General features: G+C 33.7%; 1 long non-coding RNA gene across 1 annotated transcript; it reads left to right on the top strand.

Annotated features, from left to right (window-relative positions):
- The first annotated feature begins 6,726 nt into the window (after positions 1 to 6,726).
- LOC124437953 lies at positions 6,727 to 7,440 on the top strand. The gene is made up of 3 exons (XR_006945920.1): positions 6,727 to 6,792; positions 6,990 to 7,037; positions 7,363 to 7,440. It is a non-coding gene; the product is annotated as an uncharacterized LOC124437953 (long non-coding RNA).
- The last annotated feature ends 5,376 nt before the right edge of the window (positions 7,441 to 12,816 follow it).

Raw genomic sequence — 12,816 nt, 5'->3', positions numbered from 1 at the left:
TTCCAACTTCTCATCATCTGAAAATAAATATGGGTGTTTCAACGCTTCGTTGGCTGCAGGGGCGGATCTAGAGTATGTCAAATGCGTCGCGCGACTGATGTTTGAAATTTAAAAATTACGTATTCATATTAATTAAAAATACGAAGATTTTTTTGAGAGCAAACATGTTTCGACATTATCAGAATGCCATCTTCAGTGCAGAATGGTTAGTGTTAGGTAATATGATACGTAATATGATATAAAAAAAAATCAAAAAAAATCGTCGTTTTTCTCAAGTGTTTTTTAAAATTGCTGCTAATTAGAAATTATAATTAAAAATACATTAATTATTCTTACTTTCTTATCGCATTTACTTCGTGATAAAAATCCAGCTTTATTTATTATTGAAAACTAATGACTAATCCAATGAATATCTCGTTGGTAACCAGATCTATTTATGGCTACTAACTATGACAACTCAAAGAAATGTTTTCATAATATAAAAGTACAAATACATTTTTTCAAATTTTACTCAGTTATAAAGAGAAGAAATTTGTTTCAATCTCTCAGTTTTAAATTAAAACATTCAATTATTTAAACTTTGCACATAGAAACAATATGAATCAATTTGAGAAGAGTTCATTGTTTCGTTTGCCCAAGTCCATTATATGTACATGAAAGAAAGTCCTTGCCGAGATTCATATCATTCGTCAACATCGTATCATTACACAGAAGATAAGGGTCGATTTTCTGAAAGTCCAGTATATGCAATTTACCATGTCCTCGTGAATCGTTTATTAAATTTTATTTCGCATCATCAACATCCGTAAAAGCGACAATAGTTTGCCATATTTTAAGATTTTACAAAAGCCAGATTTTCTTGATTTTGAAGTCATTTTATAGTTCATTGCCCGCCATTACAAAGCATAAATTGATTAAACTCTATGTCATTTTAACGTAAACAACATTCCACGCAATTTCCACGCAAGTTAATTCGCAGTTACTTTAACTATCCGACTAACGCCGTTAAGTCGAGCAGTTAAGTTAAGGAGTTAACTACGGTAGTTAGCGCTAACTATAGTTGCTAACTACGTTTTATACAACCGGCCCCAGGAGGGAAACGTCAACAAAATTACTATAAATTATCAGCGCGGCCGCGTGGTGGCGGATGGTGGTCAAAGTCAGCGGAGAGACGCGGGCTCATGAAATAAAATTTTTGTCGCCCACCCTGATTTGACCACCACGATTGCGAGTATGGAAAATATCAAGTGAACTATAAAATGACTTCAAAATCAAGAAAAATCTCTTGGCTTATGTAAAAATCTTAAAATATGGCAAACTATTGTCGCTTTTACGGATGTTGATGATGCGAAAATAAAATTTAATAAACGATTCACGAGGACATGGTAACCGGATTAAATTGTAGCATATACTTTGGACTTTTCTCAAGAAAATCGACCCTTATCTTCTGTGTAATACAGTACGATGTTGACGAATGATATGAATCTCGGCAAGGACTGCTTTCTTTCATGTACCAATTACATATAATGGACTTGGGCAAACGAAACAATGAACTCTTCTCAAATTGATTCATATTGTGTTCTATGTGCAAGGATTTAAATAATTGAATGGCCTCGCTTTTACAGAATTTAAAACTGAGAGATTGAGGATAACAAAGGAAAAGGGTCGTTTTGTTTCTCTTTATAACAGCTGAGTAAAATGCTTGAAAGAAATGTGTTTGTACAGACATAAGTCACACATATTTGTAAAAGATGATAGTGATGGACTTTTTTATTATTAGAAAACATTTCTTTGAGTTGTCATAGTTAGTAGCCATGTAATCCAGCAACTGTCTTTTATCGGCTTGTGACATGTTATATTCACAGCTATACACAAAATACTTATTTGTTCTAATTCTACCTTTCAAAAACTGAGTTATAGAAACTATTGGGTATATTTGTTAATGAGCCTTAGCTATGGAACTTTTATTCATGCCTTTGTGATTTATTAGCTTCTTTTTGTCTAAAGCTTGGGAGTTTTATTTTTTTTTCTACTTTTTAAATCATCAAACAGTAGCTAGAGCTTTCTGCCTCTTAGAAAAGTATTGGCAGCCAAGATTGTATGTACATTAAAAATAAACATTTTTACATAGGAAATATGTGTAGTATGCATCTTGGTAAGTATTTGAATAGCTTTAAACAGCCATTGACACTATCAGTAATAGTGTATAAAAGAGAAAGATATTGTTTTGCTAATCATTGAAAGAAATGTTGTTAACCAAAAAAATTAATCATTGTTTTGTGGCGAGTGATTGTTTTGTAATCATTGTTTAGTCACAGGTATGATTGTATGAGCAAAAGAAGACAGTCATAGACTTTTTATTGATAGACTTGTTAGCAAACATTTCTTAAAGGTCATCATAGTTACAATGTAATCTCACGACTGTTATGACATATCTTTCCTCTGTCATTAAAATGTAACATAAGCATATAGAATAAATATTGTATTCATTTTGTCTTCATTGTCATTTCTATCCTGTTAAACTCATGCCATTTTGTTTATTATAGATTTTGAGTGTCCCCAGGTACATAGAATATTTCCTCTCAACTTATTTAATTTAAAATCTATTCTCAAAAATGTTTTTGTCGGAATAGTTTATAAAGTCTATTTGTGCATTGTATTGAACTTAATTCACAGGCAAAGAATTATTATTAGAAAACATTTCTTTGAGTCATCATAGTTAGTAGCCATGTAATCCAGCAACTGTCTTCTTTGCTTGTGACATTTTATATTCACAGCTAGATCAGTAGCTAGATCTTTATTGGCAGGCAAGATTGTATGTACATTGAAAATAACAATTTTTACATAGGAAATACTTGATGAAATATCAATAAAACCCACTAATTGACTGTCATGTATATTTTCTTCTTGTATAATAAACAATATGCAATGGATAGTGTACATATATCAAGCAACATGGACCTTCACCATGCATGCTGATGAAATGTTTTATGTATTTAAGAAACTAAAATCATTGTATCTCATGCAGCTGATACACAAAAGAGTAGTCATGAATAAAAACTGTTGTAAAGGTCATGTATCTATATGTATAATCATTGGTATACTTAGAACAACATTTATACTGTAGTACCTATTTGTTTTAACATAATCTAGCTTATTTTCCATAGAGCAAAGAGTTTCTATGATGCATACATAGTTTCTAGAGGGGCTGGAACCCACCCCTACATAGACATACCCACCCCAAATTGGTAACCCACCCCTACATTTGGTTCCAAAATTTCCTTACCCACCCCTTCATATGAGCCGAAAAAAAATTCGTTTTTTTGTACGGGAAAGCTGATTTTAGACTTATTTATGGTCTCTCTATGCATACTATATACAACACTGATAAAGTCTATGTATTCACTAATATTGTCAATCAAGCAAGTTCACCAAACTCGCCAATGGCTGATGCAATCAATGGCTGATGCAATAACATGGTGTCAAATTAGGGAGATATTTTTGGTCCCTTATAGGGTAATATGAAGATAGATGATGCAATAACATGGGGCAAAATTGAGTGATGTTGAACTTTGAAGTTATTAACTTTTTTTATCATAGATGCATTTCATCTATTTTTTAATTTTTCTAATGGGGAAAATCTCGGAACCCACCCCTACATAGACATACCCCTAGTTTATAACCCACCCCTAGAAATTCAAAATTTTTTCGACCCACCCCTAGAAGGCATTTTTGAAAATTCCAAGACCCCCCCTAAATTTAGGGGGGGTAGAAACTATGGCATATGATATTCAATCAAGCAAAATGCATAGGGAAAAACCCGCAATTTGAATATTTGATACATCCAAGGCTATAGGATTCATTGCTCGAATAACATTCTTTCTTTTTCTTGTCATTGAACGAATTTTACGTATTTGTAAGACAATGTCAGCGAGTTATGTGCACTAATCTTAAAGAAGTGGCTCTATCTCAGTTGAGAGTCTCGCTTGTGAGTTGCAAAGAGCTACCGGACGCAAGAAAGATAATACAAAATGCAATTGCTCTTGTGTAAAAAAGGATTTGTTACGTGGATAAATTGTTGGCTGTTTTTCGTCAGCAAAACTTGGGATGTTTTACAGCACTGACGAATGTAGTACATTGTCCATAAAGCTCTTATTCTAAAAGCCTTTGCCATGGAAGATACATATGTGACAAAAAACTCAAGGTAAAACCTTGTTGATCAACAACATCTCGCCCATAATTGTCTTTGAGAAGGTAAGCCGCCATATTTAACTGTGTTTTGAAAAGTTAACTATGCCCCATAGCATAGTTAACTTTAACTACCTTTTAACTGCATTTAGCGCTAACTACTTTTTTATACAACAGACTTAACCGCGTGGTTAAATTTAACTACTTTTTAATGCAAAAAGTGTAGTTAAAAAGTAGTTAAGAGCTTTATACAACCGGCCCCAGCCTGTGATCAACATTCATGAGCGCCATCTTGATTCACGCTTGCCTACATTTTTTTCATGTAAAGATCAACAAGAAAGATGCAAAAATTGTTGACTTGGAAGCTCAACTATCTGAAGCTATAAAGGTAAAAACAAGATTTCACTTTGAAGAAGTATATTGCAATGCTCAAGGTTGAACCAATACAGAACGTTACTTTTGCATGTATGCATACAATTACTCATGCGCATGTACACGAGTAACCAATGAAAGACATACTAACGTAATTATATATACGGTGCTTACCGCTTTTAACAAGTCAACCACCATGTGTTGTCTGTGCTTGCATGTTGTTAAAGCTGTTGCCTTTATTTTCTTTTACTTTTCATAAGGCTGGCGACCTTAGAGATCAGGTCCATCAAGATCTTGAAAAAATCAAACGCAAACTCTCAGAGAGACTTGAAGCTGAAGAGGTATAGCTTTGTTCTTGGAAAAGACAGTCTTTTTTCAACCTTATGTCCGTTTTTGTTTTGTACATAGATTCGTGATGTACAACGCATCGACTTATTGTAAACTTCTCTTTTTGAGTGTTTTTATTACGTTGCTACTGAATAAAAACGCATGAAAAATTTCAGTTGAAGTTCAATATTACAGAAAACGAAAGCTGCCAAGAATGAGCATGACATTGAGAGATCTCGAAGACTAATGGAAGAAAGTCGAAAAAGAATCGAGGCAGACATCAGACATGCTGAAGACAAAGTAAGTTTTACATTTTTTTATATATATGTATATTTGGGAGGTAGCATGAATAAATATTCACATGTATTTTACTCTTTCCTTTAACATAACACATTATTATTATACCCACCCCTCCCTCAAATTATCATTTTCCCTCTGTTCTTTTATACGAAGCCAGTGTTTCAAAAGTTTTGAGCGACGAAATTTACATTTTAAATCAAGTATGCACGCAAGCATCATACAATTAGAAGTAGAAATGATGAGATGGTTATTGTAGATCGATATTCATTACCACACTCGTCATCAGCTTGATTGCATAGCAAATGACTAAGCTGAGACCTTTACCTAAAGAGTAGCCTCGGCTTCTGTCCTTCCGTTAAATGTCTATGAATTCTATTGCCTCTTTTAATGGCCTTCTGATATATTTTGCAGATTTTATGCTAGCATTGTAAAAGATGAATGTTTTATACAATTTCTGACCACATGAATTCTTCGATTATCAGATACAATCTGTGGAGAATTTATTGAATGAAACAATACAAAATAATGGTGAGTATCCGTGTAGTTCTATATTATATCATGTAAGCAATAATTACTTCATCATCTTGCAAATTTCAAATGGATGAATTCGGCTCTCAAAGAATTGTAAACATCCTTTTCAGACGCTGTCCGACCAGTACATCGAATAACACATCATATATATTCTCCTGGTAGTCATGGTGATCATGTGCGCTACCAGGACAATAGCAGTGCCGCTCCAGTAATACCACGTTCTATAGAGTCAAAGAACATAGCTAATCAACCAGTGGCCGGTAACGTGAGCGAAGTTCATCATCACTATGGTAACGTACTTCGAGAATCGAAGACTCAACCAATCAAAGTATCTCCTGAAGTGATCAATTATCATCATGGTGACATAGTTAGCGAGTCAAAGAATCAACCAATCAATGTATCAGCTTCTTCTTCTCCTGAAGTTATTTGTCATCATCACTACGACAACGGTGTATCATTACCGGCAGAAACGAACAGAAGATTTGAAACAAACGTTAGCGAGATACATAGACATCATCACTATGGAAACGACAATCATACGATACAGTTTAAAAAATTGAAAAACTCACATAAAAGGGAATACTGCAATTTTCCTGAACACGATGAATTGGTGAGTTTTCCGGTTGAAACAATTTCATCCGATCTCATTTGAAGTTATCTTACAATTTAAGGGGCTGTTTACATGATCCCGGCTAAAGGGGACTCAGTGAGGCGTGATATGATTTCGAGGCATTGAAAGGAGGCAAACTTTAAGCGTAAAAATTACAACTGTTTGTTAAGGGCCACAAGTCATTCCTGCTGAAGTTCATAAATTAGGCAAAATTGGTTCTTGTACTTTAAAATGTTTTGCGTCGTTATTAAATCAGAATATTGTGAAATTTCTCGGGAAGATTTATCTAATGACAAGTATTTAATCGTTTCTATTTTCCAAAATCATTTAACGCTTGGCTGAAGCCTGGCTATCGGGCTCATGCAATCAGCCCCTAAGACTTTCTTTTCATAGGAGGAGACGTCCTATCCCTTGAAGAAAGACTGGCTATAACCCAAAGTAAATTGTCTTCTCAAATAACTGAGGTATAAAATCATTCCAATTGCTGAACTTTAGCGCACAAGCTACAAACATACAGAATAATTTTTTAATAAAACTGTCAAAAAATTAGTTGGGTATTTGAAGTATAGCTAAATTTCAATATAATAAATTCATGAAATAAACGCCATAACGTACTTGTAATTTTACTTTCGCTGAAATATTTCAAAAATCTCTTTTATAGAACAAGTTGAACACATTGAGGTCTGATCTACAAAACCTAGAAAACACGGTATGTTGCTCATTTTTTCATAAAAAACGACACTGGGGCGTGTTTGAACGGTCTATTGTTCGGTCTGTTGTTTTCTTTAATGAATTATATTACTAGCAAGTTGTAGCTTGCATACGGTCGAATATGCCTCGAAATAATTTCTTGTATTTCAAGGCGTTTTATTTTTTTGAACACAGTACAATATATATGTTTTTTTTAAGGAAGTGTTAAACAACTGGGTAGTTTAGACTTTGCGTTAGCAGTTTATTACCGCTGATGTTTATTCTCGTTTTTCAAGAAAATGAACTTAATACGTAGCTAGCATTTTGATCTTGAATTCGTAAAGGTTTCCCACTGGTTGAGAGAAAAATCAAATGCAAAAACCGTCGAATCTCACCTTGACGGAGCTCTTGCGGTAAGCGACTTCTTTGCATCACTATTTGATTTTGTACTTTTATCAATCGGATTTTCAATCATCAAAGTGTATTCTGGTTGTTAATAGTGTGTTGTGTTGATTACATTGAACTAAAATACATGGAACACTACCTGTGATACAAAACCCTAAGAATTTTTTGAAGCCGTTGTTTTACACCAGATACGCGTGTGTGGTAATCAATTTTCACACACGCGTGTCTGGGGTAAAGTCTCGCGTGTCTTGTGTAAGATTTGCTTTCAATTATTTGCTTCATGTAGCGTTCCATGTATTTTAATTCATTGGTTGAATATGTGTGATTATATACTTGCTTACTTGAAATTAATAGTTCAAGTAGGACTTGGTGTTAGGACAGTTTTCATCGTTACAAATGATATTGTGGAGACAGAGATTAAAACCTTTCAGTATATTTTACTTCGGCAATTCTTAAATCGTTTTATTTTGAAATGGCTGGTTCTATTTTGATTGTTGTGCAGCATGCATGTACATTGCATCTACAGTGTTGAGCTACGTAAATTTGTATGTGATTATTACTGCTTTGTTGTTGATTAGAATCAACAGGGTGACTTTGATTCAAATTCATTCTCATAGTAAACTAGCGTTAGAAACTTGCTCTTTTCTGGGAATACAAAACACTCGGCTGTCATTATTAGTGCTTAAAGCAAAGCTCATTACCAGAATTGTGGTACATAATGGCGGATAAGAAAGCTATATTTTTCAAAATGGCGTGTTTTTTATTAGTAAAGGAGTGGTGGAAATTTTAAATTCAAAATTACACATGATAGTATAGCATATTACCCCGCTGCCACACTCGATAAATGTGGTAAAGCTGCCACACTCGATAACTGTGGTAAAGCTGCCGAGCATTATAAATTACCTGTAAATGATAAATGAAAACGACTACGAAGAGCACAGACTTTCCCCGATATGTGACAAGAATGTTGGTTTGCAGCTAATGTTTCTATAGCAATTATATGAGTATGCTGAAAATGATTGACGAACTCGAGCATATAATACATCACCTAGTCCTCATATCCCAATTGCCACACTCTTAAACTGAAGTCCAATGTTTCCTTTACTGAAATTGTTTGTTTGATAGTTGATTTAGTCACGATAGAATACTTCCAAAAGCTCTTAAACTTTTGACAAATTTGCTTCTGTAGAATAATGAATAAGGTTGTCGCTTTTGAATGTGTTGCTATGAGACTCCAAACATTTGCATATTTTTTTTCTTGAGCATGTCAAACATCTTAATTTTCGAAGACAAAACCTACGTTCGTGCTCTTTATATTTATTTTTATTTTTATAAGTTCCTCCAAAGATTGATTTAAAAAGAAAAAAATAGTTTTAAGAGCCTTATAAAACTCTGTGAAACTCCCACGCTTATTGAATATTAGTTGTATAAAAGAGGAACCGCTGAGTGCGAGCGCAGTCGCAAAATGTCCCTAATTTCTGGTGATGTTATACTTCGGCGGATGTTTATTTTCTGTAGAGACTACAGGATCACATGTTGACATTGATTGATCATCGCGCAAATCTTTTATCATCTCGTGAAAACCATAACTCATGAATGATATCGCTGCCCTACCTAATTTAAAAGGTCTACACTGTTCATGGTTGGGTCGGTGTTGGTGGGTACGCTGTATAAGAAGGTAAATTACAAAGATTGCTACAACTAGATGATGTCGACTTGACTTTGGCATAATGTCTTGGGTTTCTTCGTGTTACTGTAATATCCTATATCATTTCTTCAAAACATTACAATTTCGAAGAAATGCCTCGTTTTTATACGTAGCCGGGGGAGGGATAATAGTGAAATTGAAATCAGACAAAGTGAAACATTTGAAAATGCCTAATGAAAATGCAATAACTTGTTCATATGTTACTTTATTAAAATAGATATAATTTTACATGAACACTACGTTCTGGGATTTTTAAGTCATAGAACGGATTGATGTGGAATTAATTAAAGAGCAAATTATAATTATAAATTATTGAAATCCAGTAAATTGTTGCCAATCATTGCATGGAGTAGGCCATTTTAGTTCAAATTCTTTCCAACGGTTTAACATACAAGAAGACTGTTATTTTGTAACGATCTATATACGGAAGCTGAATGAATTAAAAACATACATTATTATATTTACACGTTCTTTCTATTCCATATTTATTCAACATTTACTTGTTTTTGTTTTTTTTTATTGAACAATCAGAACGCTTGTTAACATTTTAAAAATTTTCCAGATGTGTTGAATTCCTTTTGTATTAACTAACAACATGCCAGCTTTCAATGAAAACGCATCATTAGCTTTCGTTTCATTACAAAACGTTCTTTTGTTTTAATTCTGGTGTCTTTAATGTTTTCTCGGTTGAACTTTATTTCTTCAGCATTGCACGAACCATTATAGGTGATTATAATCATTACGTGATAATATTCATTACATGTATCGGGGCAGTGGCTAGGCTTAGCTTGGAGCAAGCTTAGAATGGAGAAGATAGGTGTCTCCTTCCCTTCACTAGCCTGTGGCGTCACCTTGGGCAAGAGATAGTAACCTCAAGCCTCCCATTACCTTTGGGAAACAGGTAGAGCAGATAATGCTTTTCAACCATGCAAAACTGTTCATATAAAGACTGATGATTGAAAACCGGCAGGAAGGCAGCACAAACCAAACTAATTCAATGTGAGTTAGTATTTTGATGAAAAAAACAGTTATTGTGGCAGCGTAAAACCACTTCAATGATTGGCAAAAGTCAAAATAGTAATTGGAAATGTTTAATGTATATCCTGTGGTGCGAGAGATGTGTTGCACTGCAGGTTTAATTTTGGTGTCACGTTACCTTGGTAATCATTATACTACAGCCAAAAAATAATGGTGAACAGATGTGAATTTTGCTGTCTTGAAGTGTTATTGGAGGGTGATATGTACAATGCTCAAAAGGCTCTTGATTATTGGAAGAAACATTTCAACGCAATGTAATTTGTTCGCACTACGGCAATGCAACACAAGTAAGCCTGTTAGTAAAACGTACTTTCTATTTTGCAAACGATCACTTCTTCACTACATTTGCCTCAATTAGATAAGAATTATGATGCAATAAATGTCAAATACTATCTTGCAACGTGGATATAAACTTAGCAATTCAAACAATTTCAAACTATCCATCGAAAGTTGAATTGTCTCTCTTCTAATGTTGCAATAGAACTAGCCTGCACGAGAGCCTTGCGTGCGAGTGAATGACTGCAGTAGCAACTGTCCTCGTCTCTTTTTTTAAAATTTAGTATTTGGAAGATATTTCCAAACTACCAACGTTATGTCGTTTTTTGCTGCGAAAAAGTTAAGTTTTTTTGATCATGCATTGAGCATAACTAATAATTTACGCAGTCTATTGTAAAGACATTGGAAATTTATTAAATAACTTTTGATTCTCCTCGCTGACCTGTATATCTTTGACGGCTTTGTTGATATACATCGTCACATATTGCATTTAACACAAAATGTTTGTCTTTGAATGAACGTAAAAAAGCAGCATGCACGTGCACGTTTAACTTATAGTGTTGATAAGGTTTATATTATTTAGAACCATTATTCTTTAAAATTTCACCGAATAATGTTAAAAGGTTTAGCATCCTCCCAACTGAGTGGGCCACACTTTAAAATTAGCATAATTTGCGTCAAGTAATTTGTAAATCCGCTGAATACTTTCGAGATGAACTAATTTGTAATGACTTAGACCAAATTGGCTGTCAATGATGTTTTGTTTTTTTTTTTTGTAGATTTTCAAAGTCTTAACTTTCGAACATTCTTTTATTTGCAGAGCAATTGAAAGTACACCTGGAACTGGTACATCTTCGTTTAGCGCTCTGAAGTCTTGTTAAAACATCTGAGACAGAGAACAAGTATGTAAAAATTATTTACAGTTACTATTGTGCGTTAATGATTTAAGTGAGTGTAAAATTTTATTGTTCTAATGTATTGAGCAACCTAGCACATGTAAACACTGTTTCAAGAAGTCTGAAGTTTTCTTGTTCCAATGTATTGAACCAACCAGTGCACATGAAAAAGCTTTTAGAAGTTTAGAATTTTACTGTTCAAATGTATTGAGTGACTAGTGCACATGAAAAAAATCTTTTTCGAGTATGAGGTTTTCTTGTTCAAATATATTGAACGACCAGTGCTCATTAAAAACCTCTTTTAAGGAGTGTAAAATTGCTCAAATGTATTGAAATCTATATTCTTTGCATGTTGGAAGATTAAGGTATTTTGATATGCACTACGTAAATCAACGTACAACTGTAATTTGTAACTTTACTTACCACAAACTCAATCAGAGATTACAGCGGCAAAAAAATACAAAATATAATAACTAAAAATATAAATAAGTAAAAGATGCATCGAGTAAGAATAAAAATTACATTACATTAAATAAAAGATAATGCCTGCTTTCCATGAGTGCCGTGCAATTAACTGCGGTTTATACATGAAGTAGCCATAGTAAAAATATTCAGAAACAACTCTTACTGGGGAAAAAAATCTCAAATAAGTTGCTAGCTTCTCTAAATTGGCTAAAAGAACAAGCTTGATTTATCTTGGTGAGAGGAAGTAAATGACGCGAACACAGTTAATAAAAGATATACTTTTATTTACAAGACGTAATAAACCACTAAGCTCCGCTTTTAATCATTTCCTGTGCTCAGACTGAAGTTTTACGTGCATGGAGTATCTCACTTCTTTGTTATTGAAGTACTTCAGAGTATAGATTCTTGCTCAACGTACATTGTTTTAAATGAAGTGACAATCCTTACACCACCGTCGAAGCTTTTTGTTTTGTTGTCGAATTTTTGGTGATTGCTTTCCGATAAAACAAGCAGTTCTTTGTCATTGGTTGAAATCATTTCCAATGTTTCAGCTAATCTTCATCCCCAAGTGATCGAGACACTTACCAAGGTGTTGAAACACTTGGCTTCCTAAGTCTCTTTTAATATGGATAATAAAAGCCTTTTGAATATAGTTAGTCATAGAAAAATTTAGAACTTTTTTGTTTTGGGATGTTTTGTTCGAAAAGAAATCGTCCAATTTTAAATTTCAACAGCATATTGTTCTAACTTTTGGCATTTAAGCTCTTTAAGTTCATCTTCCTCGCTTTTGTGAAAATGTTAAATAACAGAACTTGCGATGTAAATTCTGCACGCTAATAAATCATTAAATACTTTCCTATCTTCTCCATAAGCCTTTATAGAAATGTTTTTTGGCCAATTGCTTTCACGATTTCCATTGTTCAGGCAACTATTTGCAACTTGTAGTTAAAGTTAAAGAACAGAAAAATAATGTGAAAAATCCATAAATGATTATGTAAAATGTAGTATAA

The sequence above is a fragment of the Xenia sp. Carnegie-2017 genome, unplaced genomic scaffold, assembly GCF_021976095.1.
Source record: "Xenia sp. Carnegie-2017 unplaced genomic scaffold, XeniaSp_v1 HiC_scaffold_18, whole genome shotgun sequence".
Taxonomy (NCBI): domain Eukaryota; kingdom Metazoa; phylum Cnidaria; class Anthozoa; order Malacalcyonacea; family Xeniidae; genus Xenia; species Xenia sp. Carnegie-2017.
Note: the sequence above shows the minus strand (reverse complement) of the source record. Positions and strands in the feature narration are given on the sequence as shown.